The 15,941-nt window shown below is 43.0% G+C and overlaps 1 protein-coding gene across 4 annotated transcripts in view; it reads right to left on the reverse strand.

The window, feature by feature from the left end:
• Positions 1-15,941, reverse strand: part of tenm1 (teneurin transmembrane protein 1) — a 770,685-nt gene that overhangs the window by 383,278 nt on the left and 371,466 nt on the right. The window lies entirely within an intron of this gene.

Genomic DNA, 15,941 nt, shown 5'->3' on the forward strand with positions numbered 1-15,941 from the left:
CATTTGGGCTATTGCTGTTTGTGGATCTCTCTGTGGGTCAAGGAGCCTCTGTAAATGGAGGCACACCCTGGAAAGCTGCTGAGGACAGTTGGCGGAATCTTCCTTTGGAGGAGGCCATTTCGATGTGGGTAAAATGCGAGTAGGGTCGTGAAATGGCCATCAATATGACATTTAATTGGCTTCAATGGCTGCCTACCTCCAGTCACTGGTTAGCTAGTGCTGCTATTGTTCCCGTTGCTTAGAATATCCCCTTGTGATGAGAAGACATCGGGCTTCTCTCCTGATGCCTTTTTGTGCTATTTAACCAAATCTCCCCACTCCAAAACACATCTTCAAAGAGCTGGTGGTATTCAGGCCATGGTTCAGGCCAATAATTCGCATTGTACTTAGAGTGTTGTTTAACTATTGTTTTACACAGTCTTATCAAATACAACCAATGACTTCCCCAAATATTAAGGCAGTATGCCTTTCCGGTGGCACTGCCGTCAACCATGGGTTTATTGGCAGCCCATATGACTCTGAATTGCAATATTTCATGTTCAAGTTCCAATCTAGGACTTGAACACAAGAATTAAGACTGACACTCCAGTACACTAGTGGGGGAGCATTGCAATATCAGAGGTGCTGTGTTTTGGATGAGATGTTGATCTCTATCAGTTTGAGTGGATGGAAATGATCCCATTGCACTGTTTGGTATCCTGGCCAAAATTAATCCCTCAAAAAACAAATTATCTGGTCTTTATCATATTGTTGTTTGCAGGAGTTTGCAGAACGCAAATTAGCTGCTGTATTTTCTACAACAGTGACTACACTTCAAAAAGTACTTCACTGGCTGTATAGTGCTTTGAGATGCCAGATGGTTATGCAAAGTAAATATTTCTTTGTAACAAGAACCTCTCAACATTTTTTGTGTTCAAGTGGGACAAAACATTATGTTCATTTCTAATATAATGGCATAACATGAACAACAGAATGGAAAAGCTAGAAGGATGAAAATAGAATAGACAAAAATTTCACAAGACACTATCCTAAATTGAATTAAATTTTCTGGACAAGGGAGAAATTTGCAACTTTGTGGTAATTCATATTTTTATTTGCTTATTCACATATAAGGGACTAACATAAATTGTATCACAAGGATCACAAAGTTGAGATGTCACGGAGGTAGTGGCGTAGTGGTCTTGTCACTGGACTAGTAATCCAGAGACCCAGAGAAGTGCTCTGGGGACCAGGGTTTGAATTCCACCACAGCAGATGGTGGAACTATTGCCAATTGTTGCAAAAACCCATCTTGTTCACTAATGTACTTCAGGAAAGGAAATCTACCATCCTTACCTGATCTGGCCGTCATGTGACTCCAGATCCACAGCAATGTTGTTGACTCTTAAATGCCCTTTGAAATGGCCGAACAAGCCACTCAGTTCAAGGGCAATTAGGGATGGGCAGCAAATGCCAGCCCAGCCAGCGACGCCCACATTCCATGACTGAATAAAAGAAAATACCGATTCCAGGAAGAGGATCAAAGAATAATAATTATGCAGAGTGATTGTCAAAGAAGGGTAGTGAAGGCAAATACTCCAAAATAATCCAAGCAACTGTTGAATGCTGTCAGGTATTCCTTTGGAAGAATGAGTTAGACGGGCTGAATGCAAAGTAATGTTTTTGGGATGCTGGTCTTTTATTACCCATCCTGAGACGGCAATTTAAAAAAATAATTATTGGAATATGTGCAGTGTTAGCAAGGCCAGCATTTATTGCCCAGCCCGAGTTGCCCCTGAGATAGGCTTTCTTGAATGACTGCAGTTAATGTGGTGAAAGGGAATCCAGTATTGTGATCCAGCAATGATGAAGAAACAAAGATATATGTCCAGGTTTGGATTCTGTGTGGCCTGAAGCGGGTATTGGAGGTTATGGCTTTTCCAGGGACGGCACAGTGGCACTGCTGTCTCACAGCACCAAAGATCCGGGTTCAATTCCTGGCTTGAGTCACTGTCTGTGCGGAGTGTGCATGTTCTCCCCATTTTTGCATGGGTTTCCTCCGGGTGCTCCGGTTTCCTCCCACAGTCCAAAAGTCGTGCTGGTTAGGTGCATTGGTCATGCTAAATTCTCCCTAAGTATAGCCAAACAGGCGCCAGAGTGTGGCGACTCGGGGATTTTCACAATAACTTCATTGCAGTGTTAATGTAAACCTACTTGTAACACTAATAAATAAACTTCAAACTTTTCTGGATAGTAGTGGAAACAGGTTTGGGAAGTACTAGCAAATTGTTGGGGTGCACCATGTTATAATACACACTGTGCATAGGTGATGGATGAAGTGAGTGCTTGAGGTGCTGGATAGGGCTCCCGTTAAGCACACTCCTGACTTGTGCCGTGTTGGTGGAGTAGAGGCTTTGGTTACTCAGGTGATAAGCCCCTTGTCATAGAATACCCAAATGGGCAGTGCCAGGTGGGCACTGCCAGGCTAGCACTGCCTCATTTGCACTGCCCCGCCCCGCCCTGACCTTGACTACCCAGGTCGTCAATGACCTCTGACCCCCCCCCCATCCCCACCTCTGGCAAGGCCATCATGATTGGTCCCCATCGGTGGGGACCAGCTGTGATTCTTGCTGCTGAGAAGTCCAATCAGCAAGCAGGTAAAATTCAAGTGAGCTCAGATGATAGTGTCTGTGACTCCCTAATGACATGCAAATCATCGGCTTTGTGCACTGTTTGTGTGCAAAACCGCTGGCAAAACAGGACCAGTACGATCGGGGAAGCCGAGAAACTGAGCACAAACCTAATTTTTCACCTCTCATCCAATGTTCCCTGCTCACCCCGCTGAATGATGGGCGGGGTGAGGTTGTAAGATCACGACCATTATCTTTCTGTTTCCAGATTAAAATTCCCAAGCAACCATGGTGTGATTTCAAACACATTCCCTGGATTATTCATCCAGTATTATAACTAGCAGACTATCCACGGATGGCTTTCATCATCTTTATTTTGCGATTTTCATGACATGAAATATGGTAAGAAATAAAGGAATTAAAAAGAAATACATTTTCACGAAGATAATAAATAGTTAAATAGAACAAGGTTTTATATTTTAGTGGCAGTACTAAATGGTTTCACATTTTTACACCTGATTTGATTACCCTTTTAGTGACAATTGTAGGCAGAAATGCTTTGTGCTCTGTGGGCCTTGTTGGGTACCAGAGTCCATTTCGAAATACTGGAGACACAGGCAGGCCAATTCTTAGTTTAAAAACATAATACATCAGTAAAGTGATGGTGAGAGTAAGTGCTTTCACTTGCACTATCAAGCCTATTGGTTTAAACATTTTTAAGTTTTTTTTAAATTAGTGTCACAAGTAGGCTTACATTAACACCGCAATGAAGTTACTGTGAAAATCCCCTTGTCGCCACACTTCAGTGCCTGTTTGGGTACACTGAGGGAGAATTTACCATGGTCAGTGCACCTAACCAGCACGTCTTTTGGACTGTGGCACCCATGACATTGTCAATGATTACTACTGTGCATTATTTGGCAGAAGGGAAGCAACATTGGGGATGAAAGGAAAGGACTCTTCTACGTTGCGGTGAGGGGTTCAGAGATTCTGCACAATTGGGGTGCGTGGTGGACGAAATTTAGAGATTATCTCATAGGAGGCCTAAACTTGCATTGTGAGGATCTTGCGTTCCTGCTCCTCTAGGCCCCAAAAGGAAAATCAAGAGAAGTAAATGGACCTTCCTATTTAGATATTTTCTGACTCTGACTCCTTTTTCTGTTAGGTTGGTATGGCAGGCAGCCTCACTGTGTGGGCCTCTGTTTAAAATGACAGTCAGATGCCAGACATCATCAGAGCACAATCTGCATATTTAAAGAAGGGCCCCAGCAGCTTTCATTTGACTCATAGTCACCTATACAGAGGAGCAGGTTCAGTTCAAGTTGAAGTCAAATTTTTTTATTGGTGTCACAAGTAGGTTTACATTAACACTGCAGTTAAGTTACTGTGAAAATCCCCTAGTCGCCACACTCCAGTATCTGTTCAGGTGCACTGAAGGAGAATTTAGCATGGCCAATGCATCTAACCAGCACATCCTTTGGATTGTGGGAGGAAACCAGTGGAAACGCACACTGAGAATGTGCAGACTCTGTACAGACGGTGACCCAAGGTGTGGATCGAACCTGGGTCTCTGGCGCTGTGAGGTAGTAGTGCTAACCATTGTGCCACCCTAAAGCGGACCTGGCGAGATTGACACTGACTGGCTTTCATCAGGTCTGGAACGTTAATTCTGTTTTTCTCTTCAAAAGACACTGGCTGACCTGCTAAGTATTTCCAGCATTTTCTGTTTTTATGAGAACATTTTAGTTGGGAAGAATTTCAGTTGGTTAGCAGTCGGGGCAGAACCATGGCTGTTTCTTCCTCTACCAAAAGTATTTACCCTTTGCTTCTGTAGTGCTGATTAACCAACTCAATTGAAACCAGAGATTAAACCTGGAGTGTATTTGCCTATCTATGACTCAGTTCGATCAACTTGCAAGGCAGCTACCTGTTGTGCCAGCAACGTCCACCCAAATGAAATATTTTAATAATCAAAATTCATCAAGGTTAAATTTTATTATAGATTACCAGAGGATAAATTGCAATGGTTTCCTTTTTCAATTTTTGTTCACTTTATTTGAATGTTTACTTACGAAGAGGCCACTTAAGGGGAACTGACAGTAATTACACATTCTTTGCTGACAACACCTTTATATTAATCTTTTATTATTATTTTAAGCTTTCAATTCCATTTACCATAATTTCACCAAATATAATTTGAAAATTCTTGCAGTAGAAAATATCAGCATTCCCTGCAACAGAAAAATGCACAGCGATTTTCTAAATTATTAATACCATAATATGCCATTCTTTGACAAAAAGTCAAACTAATAAAAAAACGAATTGCATAAACATAGTAACTAAATTAGCTTTTCTAAAACTGCAGCTCATGATTCATTGTCGGGCAGTTTTATTACACACTGCACAGTGAGATGGGAGAATACTTAGCATAAAAAACCCCTTTCATAGATTTGCTGGTTACTATGCACCATGGCAACCACGTTCATTTTCTATTGAAAAGGTTTAAATTACTTCAATCGCTGGAGCAAGTATCCTTTTGTTTGTACTTTCTGATAATTTATTTTATTATGTCTTTGATTATAGTTACGGACTTTGTAAAACACAGCATATGTCCTTGCTGTAAGTGAATATAGAATCATAGAATCCCTATAGTGCAGAAGGAGGCCATTCGACCCATTGAGTTTGCACCAACCACAATCCCACCCAGGCCGTATTTCCATAACATATTTACCCTGCTAGTCCCCCTGACACTAATGTCAATTTAGCATGGCTAATCAATCTAACCCACACATCTTTGGACTATGGGAGGAAACTGGAGCACCCGGAGGAAACCCACGCAGACAGGGGAGCATGTGCAAACTCCACACAGACAGTGACCCAAGGCTGGAATTGAACCTGGATCCCTGGCGCTGTGAGGCAGCAGTGCTAACCACTGTGCCACCGGTGCTGCCCCATATGTTGGGAATATGTTGGAAGAAGAATTTCTTTTATTTGTTCTTGGGATGTGGGCATCACTGGCTGAATCAACATTTACTGTCTCACAGCACCGGGCACCGGGTTCAATTCCCAGTTTGGGTCACTGTCTGTACGGAGTCTGCATGTTCTCCCCGTGTCTGCGTGGGTTTCCTCCGGGTGTCCGGTTTCCTCCCACAGTCCAAAGATGTGCAGGTTGCGTGCATTGGCCATGCTAATTTCTCCCTCAGTGGACCCAAACAGCCGCTGGAGTGTGGCGATTCGGGGATTTTTGCAGTAACTTCATTGCAGTGTTAATGTAAGCCTACTTGTGATACTAATAAATAAACTTAAACTTGCCCTTGAGGGGGCAGTTAAGAGTCAACCACATTGCATGTAGGCCAGACCAGATAAGATGGCAGATTTCCTTTCTTAAATGAAGTGAACCAGATGGGTTTTTACAACAATCAATAACATAGTCATTGTTAAGCTTTTAATTTCAAAAATTTTACTGAATTCAAATTTTGGCATCTGCAGTCATGGGATTGGAACCTGGGTCTCACACCTTTACCCTAGATCTCTGGATCGCTAAGTCCAGTGACAATACCACAACTCCCCTAATATGCAATTTAGGGAAAATATCTGATTTTCTTTATTTTTAATATGATTTTAGTTATATTGGATTAATGTGTTTTAAAAATAAAGCTAGTAAATATGGAAGCTGACTATTCATAGTAAATACCAAGCGCTGAGGCCTAAACATGGGAAGATTATTTTATTGAGAGCTGAATAGCATACTTGTTCTAGGCACTGAACTGATTATGCCTCCTAAAACATTATTGGTTTTCAAAGACTGAGTCCGGAATCCTACGGCCGTTCATGCCAGTGAGATTCTCTGGTCCTGCTGCAGTGAATGGAGATTTGACTGAACGCCAGATTTTCCATCCTCGCTGCAGTGGGAGCATGGCATGAACGGCCAGTAAAATCGCACCCTGAATAAATTGTAGACATCTATTTGTCAAGTGATTCTACATACAGCATAAATTAACTTGATTTTTGATTATTTGACAGCTCTTTTTGTTCTTGGATATACAGACCAAGTTTCCTCAATATCTCAAGTTCTGTTCAGTATTCGACTTAGTTTCTTATCCCTTGACACATTGTCCAAATGTATGGCATCGTTTTTCACATGTATGTTGATGACACACACCTCCACCTCACCATCAACTCTCTTGATTCCTTCACTGTTGCTAAATTATCGGATTGCTTATCGGACATTCAGTACTAAATGAGCATAAGTTTCTTCCAATTAAATATTGGGAAGGCTGAAGCAATTGTTTTTGTTCCACAAGCCAAACTCCATCTCACGTCCTGGCAACACGGCATGGTGGCCCAATGGTTAGCACTACTGCCTCAATGCCAGGAACCCATGTTCGATTTTGGCCTTGGATGACTCTCTGGGGTGAATTTTACCGTCCCGTCCACCACAGGAATTGGAGCGGGTGAGAGGTGAACCACGGAAAGGTCCATTGATCTAAGGTGGGATTTTCCGGTTTTGGGACGAGTGTATAGAGTTTGCACGTTCTCCCTGTGTCTGCGTGGGTTTCCTTGGGTGCTCCGGTTTCCTCCCACACTCCGAAGATGTACAGATTAAGTGGATTTGACATGTTAAATTGCCCCTTAGTGCCCAAAGATGTGCAGGTTAGGTGGATTAGTCATGGTAAATGCATGGGATTATGGGGATGCGGGATGGGCCTAGTTAAAATGCTCTTTCAGAGAGTCAATGCCGATTCGATGAACTGAATGGCCTCCTTCTGCACTGTAGGGATTCTATAATTCTATCAGCCTGAGATTAAGCCATCTATTTGCAACATTGGTGTTGCATTTCACCCTGAGATTCACTGCCTTATATTCATGCCTTATATTTAGTAAGACCTTCTATTTCCACTGCTGTAACATTCCCCGACTTTGACCCACCTTGGCTGTTGAAACTCTCGTTCATATCTTCATTACCTCGAGACTGATTATGTAAATGCACTCTTGTCTGGTCTTCCACTTTCTACCCTTCATAAACTTGAAATCATCCAATATCGTGCTGCCTTGTCTTAACTCACAGCCGGTTCCATTCACCAATACCCGTGCTTGCTGATCTATATTTGTTCCTGGTTAAGTAATATCTTGAATTTAAAATTGTCATGCTTGTTTTTAAAAACTCTCCAGGGTCTCACCCCTCCTTAGCTCTGTAATCTCCCCCTGCTCCATAACCCTCAGAGATACCTTCACTCATCCAATCCTGGCCTCTGGTGCAATTCCAATTGCTCCACCATTGTTGGCTGTGTTGTTAGTTGCCTAGACTTCCAAGTTCTGGAATTCCCTCCTGACATTTTTGTCTCTCTAGGTGGAATTTTCCCATCCCGCCCACCATGGGAATTGTAGTGGGCGGGACACAGACCATACAAAGGTCCATTGACCTCGGGTGGGATTTTCCTGTCTTGGGGCGACTGCGGCCAGAAAATCCCACTCTCTGTCTCACTTTCTCCCTTTAAGAAGTTCCCTCGAACCTGCTTCTTTGACCAAGCTTTTGGTCATCTGATCTCATATCTTCTTATGTTACTCAGTGTCATGATTTATTTTATAAAGCTCCTGTGAAGTGCCTTGGGCCACTTAATTTCATTAAAGGTGCTATGTAAATGTAAGTTGTTGTTAGCTTTACCTTTTGGAATTTGCACTTGGACTTCACATAACGGCAGGAACATTGTCCCATCTATGTTCAATCATCACATCAGGAGGTGTACAAAACATTTGCAGCTGCATAAAAATATATTCTAAAGAAACTTGTTCAATTCCTTATGCACTAATTTGGTCTTAATTCTTTTCTCTTTATTACAATCTCAGAACCAACTGCGTCATTCCGCTTCATATATAATTATCTTACTTTTCAATGCATCACATTTAGCTTTAGCTTATAAAAGGAGCACAGTGTGGTGTTTACTGCCGAATGCTACAGAACGGAAGAGTGTGGTCAGCAAATGTAAGATGCCCAATTTAATGTACCATAATTAAGGAATAATTGTTAGTCCTGTGGCATGTAATCCCATTCACACGAGGTGAAACAGCACAAGTCTATATTCATAGGAAACTTGATTCACTCATGGAAGTTGCCTTTGATTTTGCAAAAGCAATAAAAGATAAGAGGCATTTAGAGGAACTCCAGATAAGTCCATGAGGGAGAAAAGATTAGGATTTGTTGATGGGGTTAAGATGCAGTAAGATGGGAGGAGGCTTGTGTGGAGCATAAATATCTGCGTGAACCTGTTGTGTTGAAAAGTTGCTTTTTGCCTCATTCTGTGTATACATGTTGGGAGGAAGCCTGAAATGAATAAGCTTCAAGTAATTAGAATTTGTTATTGTTTCTATTAGACTCCAAATTGCCTTTATGTATTCTGAGGAGATTATTGAGGTCATCTGATCATTCACTAACTATATTTAGTGAAGCACTGATCCACGTTTCGACTGTCAATCTGTTCAGTCAGGGTTGTGGTAAAAGTCCCAAAGTTGACATCACTGTTCTTAAGTTAGAGAGGCAAAATGTACACATCAATGCCCAATGAGAGGACTGCAGCTCTCAGGACAGTCTACCCTCCTAACACTGAGGCCTACAGAAATTTGATCACACCCAAAAAAGCCTCTTCACAAAGGGGCAGGCATCACCTGAAATTGATGCTGGAACTTCACCATAATGGGTCAGACATGCAACTGGCACCACTCACGCTGCTTATTTACTGTGTTCTTCTTAAAGCGGTGTGGAAAATCATGGGCTGAATTTACCATCTGATTGTAAATGGCCTGGGAGGCCAAAAGGCTGTCAAGATGGTGTTGGAAGGCATTGGGTGGTATGTCTGATATCTTCCTGCTGCCGTACCATTTTGCCAGCAGTGGAAAAGCCTGCAGATTAGCCATCTGCCAGGGGAGTCATTTAAATGGCCAATTAAGGACCACTTCCTACCTCCACAGAAATTTTGTCTGTGACTGCATGGTGAGACCTTCCAATGAAACCTGGCAACCTCTCAGCAGAGACTATGTGGAGGTCCTCTGTTTTTGGGCACTCTTAGGCCCATGGGGGGGCCCGCCAGCAGCCATGGCCGCCCCGCCAGCGACGGTGCAGACAAAAAGAAATGCTCCTGAAGGAAGAAATGTCTTCAAAAGTTGTAGATCAGTTCCCCGATTATCAGATACGGAATTTGAGGCCCTTGTCCAATTGTTGACCAGGTGAAAGGTGTTCCCCTCCAAGGACAAGAAAGCCTCCCAGGCAATATCTCACTAGCTAGTGGAAGAGGTAATTGTCAACATCAAGGAAAGGAGCTTAGCTTCCTAGATGTGACGTGACATCACATTAAAAGTTAACCCTTGCCCCTTTCATTCCTTTCAGCTGCTGAAATGCGGAGGCCCTTGTGACAGTGCAGGACACAGAAGATAGTCTTCCAGAAGATGAAATATTTCTCAATCTGACCATAGCAAGTTCTAGCTCAGAGATTCACACCATGCATAACTCAGACCATAGAATCCTACAGTGCATAACTTAGAGGACAAATTAGAGGAAAGGATCTTCACATAGTATATCAATAAGCAGTTGCGCATCGTCTAGAACGGGGACATAAGAGACTGAAATTACAAAATAATGCTACAGTGGAGAACTTAGATGCTGACTTTCAGTGCCTAGTCTACTGAAGAAGGCTAATGGATATACACTGAGAAATGTGAAGTGCTCTTTGAGCACAATGGATGAGAAAATGAAAGTTTAGGTCCATCTTGCATCTGTACCATGTGTAAAGCATGGAGACCATTTTGCAAACGAGAAGCTCCATTACCACAATAAAGCCTCTGCTAACAGCTCTGACAGCGTCTATGAAAGCTCACACTGCTGCCACGGAAGTTCAGAGGCTGCCATCTTGGCCAGCATTGACCTGGGCTTCCTGAATGTCACATACGTCTTGTACTTTGTTTTTGCACAGAGACCTACATGTACACCAGGCACAGCTTCAGTAGGGCAATTTAATTCCACAGGAGATGCAACTTCTGTTCTCCCTCAGGATGTCAGCATGTCTCCTCCATGAACACCCACTTCCTCAGTTCTCATCACACAAGAAGCCAGCGTTGGAGAAATGCAGAGTTCATGAAGGGCTTGGGGGACTGCGAGAGGTGGAGGATAGAGAGCATGAGGTCAGAAGGGGATTTTAATGGATGTGTGGTAAAATGGAAATGGATTTTGAGGCAAAGTATGCAAGGACTTTGGAGAGAAATTAAAACCAGAGATGGGACTGTAATTTGCAAAAACAAATGTGTGAAGGCTGGGGTTTTGAGTTGCAAGTAATGGTTGTTTTTATTGAAAAATAAGTGAGTAGCAACTGAACAGAGGGGATCATTTGCAATGCCAGTTAACAAGAGATCAGGAAGTAAATAAGTAATGAACTGTACTAGTTCAGACATTGATGCTCGTTTGGGCAAGGTTATCCAGCTCTCTTCCACTTCATACCTGCTCCTTTAAATACTATGATGACATGCTTTAAGTTGAATAAGCTCTGCAGACATGTGTCGAAGATGCAATCCATCCTATATTTCATTAAGTAACCACACATCTTGTAGTAAAATTTACATAAGGATTCTAAGTGTACAGTTATAGAATCCCTACAGTGCAGAAGGAGGCCATTCAGCCCATCGAATCTGCACCAACTCTTCAACAGAGCATCCTACTCAGGCCCTATCCTCATAATCCCACATACTTACTCTATTAATCTCCCTAACCCACACATCTTTGGACACGAAGGAGCAATTTAGCATGGCCAATCACCCTGTCCTGGACTGTGGGAGGAAATCAGAGCACCCGGAGGAAACCCACACAGACACAAGGAGAATGTGCAAACCCAAGGCCGAAATTGAACTTGATTCCCTGATGCTTTGAAGCAACAGTTCTAACCACTGTGCCACTGTGCTGACCTTTGATGATGTGAAGGTACATGCTATGTGAAGCTGCTTTGTCCTGTGCACTCTCATTACTCACAGGATATTCTCCAAGACCACAATGAGTGGAAAATGACTCGTCTTACAATACTGAGGTCATTAAGAGATTTAAATGAATTTGTGGAAAAGAGGCACCTTCCAAAAGAGCTTTCTACAAGCATTAAATGTGTTTCTATGGTTGCACATCCTTTTGTGGGAGTGAGCATGAGGAGGAGGGTAGTGGCAACATGTTAACAACAACTCTCTGTGCCATGGAACGCATAGTCAACAATGAAAAAGCTGCAAGGTTCTGAGAGTGTTTGACGTTGGCCAACTGTAAAAATGATGGAGGGTTGCTAACACTTTGTGGTATATAGCCAGTGAATAGTGTGATTGAACCTAATGAGTGTTGAGTAGGCTATTATTGTTAGCTTCCTTATCGTCCTCATCTGCTCCCAAATCTTTCTGGTAAAGTAAATAGCTTTGTAGTAATATAGCAACTTTAACAACCTGAGAATACCCTAAGCATCTTACAGCCAATTAAGTTTGATGTTTACAAAGTTTAATCACTGGAGTAAGGTAAGGAAATATAGCAGCTAATTTGTAAACAGCCAGGTCCACAACTGCAATGAGGTACACAACCAGAGCATTTGTTTGGTTGAGGAATGAATACCTTCGTCAGAGCCAGACTTTAGACATTGGCTCCATTCTCTCTCTACAGATGTGTCAGACCTGCTGAGGTTTTCCAGCATTCTCTGTTTTTGTTTCAGATTCCAGCGTCTGCAGTAATTTACTTTTATCTTAATGTTTAAATATATGGGCTGGAACTTTCAGACTGTTGATGCCAGTGGGATTCTCTGGTCCCGCTGCAGTGAACGGAGATTTGGCTTACAGCGGCGGCAGGGATTGAATGTTTAGAAAATTCCAGCCATGCTATCCCACTGAACTCGTTTCCAGCGTGCATATTTATTATCATACCAACTTGTTCTCGATAGCCACCTTTTGTCCCCCAGAAAGTCTTTGGGAAGACAGAAACATATATTCAAAACATTTACAATCTGCTTTAAAGCTTCAGCATTCTTCCACCCTTGACGTTATTCTGGCGCCCTGCAGCCTATTTCATAGAGTCATAGAATCCCTACAGTGCAATAGGAGGCCATTTGGCCCATCAAGCCTGCACCGACAACAATCCCATCCAGTCCCTATTCCCATAACCCCACATATTTATTCTACCAATCTCTTTGACATCCCCCTAACACTAAGGCACAATTTAGCATGGCCAATCAACCTAACCCACACATTTTTGGAGTGTGGGATGAAACCGGAGCATCCGAAGGGACCCATGCAGACACGGGCAGAATGTGCAAACTTCACACAGACAGTGACCCAAGCCAAGAATCGAACCCAGATCCCTGGGGCTGTGAGGCAGCAGTGCTAACCACTGTGCCACCGTGCTGCCCATAGCAGTGCTTTGCTGCTCCCACCTTGGCAAGCCTCAAGTTCTAGGCCTAATGTGGAGCCCACCAAAATAAATGTACATGTACCCTATGCACTGACAACAGGAACCCTTTACAGTGGGCATTCAACCAAAGCAGGGGGCATGAACATTGAACTATTAGAGTCTGAAGGCCAGCAAAGCCTTGAGTTATTTCCATGTTGAAATATTACTTTCTTGTTACATCATCATTAGGAATTCACAGATTGCTAGGCAAAAAATTGCTGTATGGAAATAAATTTCTCAGCACTATCCAGTAAAGTTGTGAATTTTGCTGCAATCCTAATAATATAATGTAAGGCACTTATAGTGGACTAATCCATGTTGAATTGATTAATCTGCTTTGCCCAATGTCTGTTGTAGTCATAAAAAAACAGGTCCTTTTACTCTTGACTGAACTTGAAGATGCATGTTACACTTACACATTTCCTGGACCGGAAAAGGTTCATTAACATTATTTTCATATGTTAAAGGCACTACATACATACAAATTATTTCCTTGATATTATCATGCCCATAGATCATATAATGATCACATTCTTTAATCTTCACACTTCCACCATACCGATCTCACTGCCATATCATCACAGTTTTTTTGCCAGCTGAATAAATGGGGGAGGTGGAGGGTGCATTCTAACATCTCCAGGATGGGTAGGAGAGGACGCTGAGAGGGTCAGGGAAATGTTAATTCGCAAAGTTTTGAAATCTGTCCCCAACCTGCTGACAACGCACCTGCTTCATTTTAACATGACAGGTTTGTGGTGTTTGAGTCGCTGTTCTCAGGAGGAGTCAGTGATTACAATATGTTATGAAAATTCCATTTCTCAGATTTTGGCAGCCATTTGGATTGAACACAAGCTGCCAGGGTTTTCCTTGTCCCGACAAACCTGTCAGTAAAAAGAAGACCAAAAGCAGCCACATTCAGCAAGTTGGTGCTTTTCTAGCACTGCTTGTGGGTCAGGAGGAGCAGAAGTGTCGCCCTTATCCCAACTCCTCGAATAAATCTTCCACCCAACCCCTCCTGGATTCTGGTCCAACCCGTCCAAACAACTGCAATGATTGCTGGTTCCTGAGGCAAGCCACGGCCTTCTGCTGCTGACTTTCCCAACTTGCAGCCTGCTAGCCTGGCAGTGGGGCCACATGCCAGCCAGGAAAAAGGGGAGAAAGAGAAGCACCTTAAATTCAGTGGGACATCTGCATCCCGCCTTCCCGTAGGCAGAATCAGTGTAATATCCCATCCCAGAATGGAATATTGAATGTGTAGTAACAGTACTCAGTTTGGAGTTTTCCTGTGTCATAGAATCATAGAAACCCTACAGTGCAGAAAGAGGCCATTGGGCCCATCGCGCCTGCAGCGACCACAATCCCATCTAGGCCCTACCCCCATATCCCGACATGTTTACCCACTAATCCCTCTAACTTACGCATCTCATGACACTAAGGGGCAATTTTAGCATGGCCGATCAACCTAACCCGCACATCTTTAGACTGTGGGAGGAAACCTGAGCACCCGGAGGAAACCCATGCAGACATGAGGAGAATGTGCAAACTCCACACAGACAGTGACCCAAGCCGGGAATCGAACCCAGGTCCCTGGAGCTGTGAAGCAGCAGGGCTAACCACTGTGCCACCGTGCCGCCTGTACCGCCTGTACTCTCCAGTTTAACACGACCCAACATGGAGAAATGTTTCAATTCTCTTCTCTTCAGCACATTGGAAAGAGAAACCTCAAAATATATGTTTACGTTTTGCTTAAATGAAAACAGAAAATGCTGGAAATATTTTAATATAGTATATAATGGCTGACACGGTGGCACAGTGGTTAGCACTGCTGCTTCACGGCGCCAGGATCCGGGTTCAATTCTGGTCTTGGGTCACTGTCTGTGTGGAGTTTGCACATTCTCCCCGTGTCTGCGTGGGTTTCCTCCAGGTGCTCCGATTTCCTCTCACAATCCGAAAGATGTGCTGGTTAGGTGCATCGGCCGTGCTAAATTCTCCCTCCGTGTACCCGAACAGGCATCAGAGTTTGGCAAATAGGGGATTTTCACAGTAACTTCATTGCAGTATTAATGTAAGCCTACTTGTAACACTAATAAATAAACTTTAAACTTAAATATATTTGGCTTTGTGTACCTAGGTAAACTGGCAATGCATGTACTAAATTCAAATACTGTTCTTTGGTAGGTGCAGTTTGCTTGCTTTATCCAAATGTGCAGTCATGGAACAGCCACTCTAAATAGAATGCACCCTCAGAGATCCTTTACAAACTCCAATGCCAGGAAGTTGATAACATTACTGCAGCTTTCTGCCAGTGTAGTGGGTGCTGTTCTGATTGATAATTTGAAGACGGTGCCAAAATTGATTCTGCCCTCACAGCAATATTTCTTTAAGTAATAGAAACTCAGTGAGACATGATGATTAGTTTCAAACAGCTGCTGCAGATGTTTCATCTCGCTGTTCTGATATTTTTATAACATTCTATTTCTAGAGGTGGGTGTGGGGGGTTGGTTGAAGGTATGGTGGATTTATTACATTGTAACAAATAAGATTGGATTTTGACTTCAGGCGGACTTTAGGTGAGTGGTGGCAGAAAGGCTTTCGCAACCTGCCCAAAGTCCATGTCAAGAGGCCTGAGCCATTTTGAGGCTGCATCTCATGCTCATATATTGCCGGTGAGCTATGCTTGATGGTCCAGCACTCTCAGGTACCTCGTGACTGAGGACAGGAAGCAGAAACTCAGCAACTTTCAAAACAAAAGTTTTATTTCTGTGGCTGGATAGACTGGCAGAGTGAGAGGGATGAGAGACGAGGTGGGGGGTGGGGCGGGGAGGTATTTTTGTAGGGTCTAAAAGAATATTCACACTTCTCCTGGACCCAAAAGAGTCTTT

This window comes from Mustelus asterias, chromosome 4, assembly GCF_964213995.1.
Source record: "Mustelus asterias chromosome 4, sMusAst1.hap1.1, whole genome shotgun sequence".
In the NCBI taxonomy this organism is placed as follows: domain Eukaryota; kingdom Metazoa; phylum Chordata; class Chondrichthyes; order Carcharhiniformes; family Triakidae; genus Mustelus; species Mustelus asterias.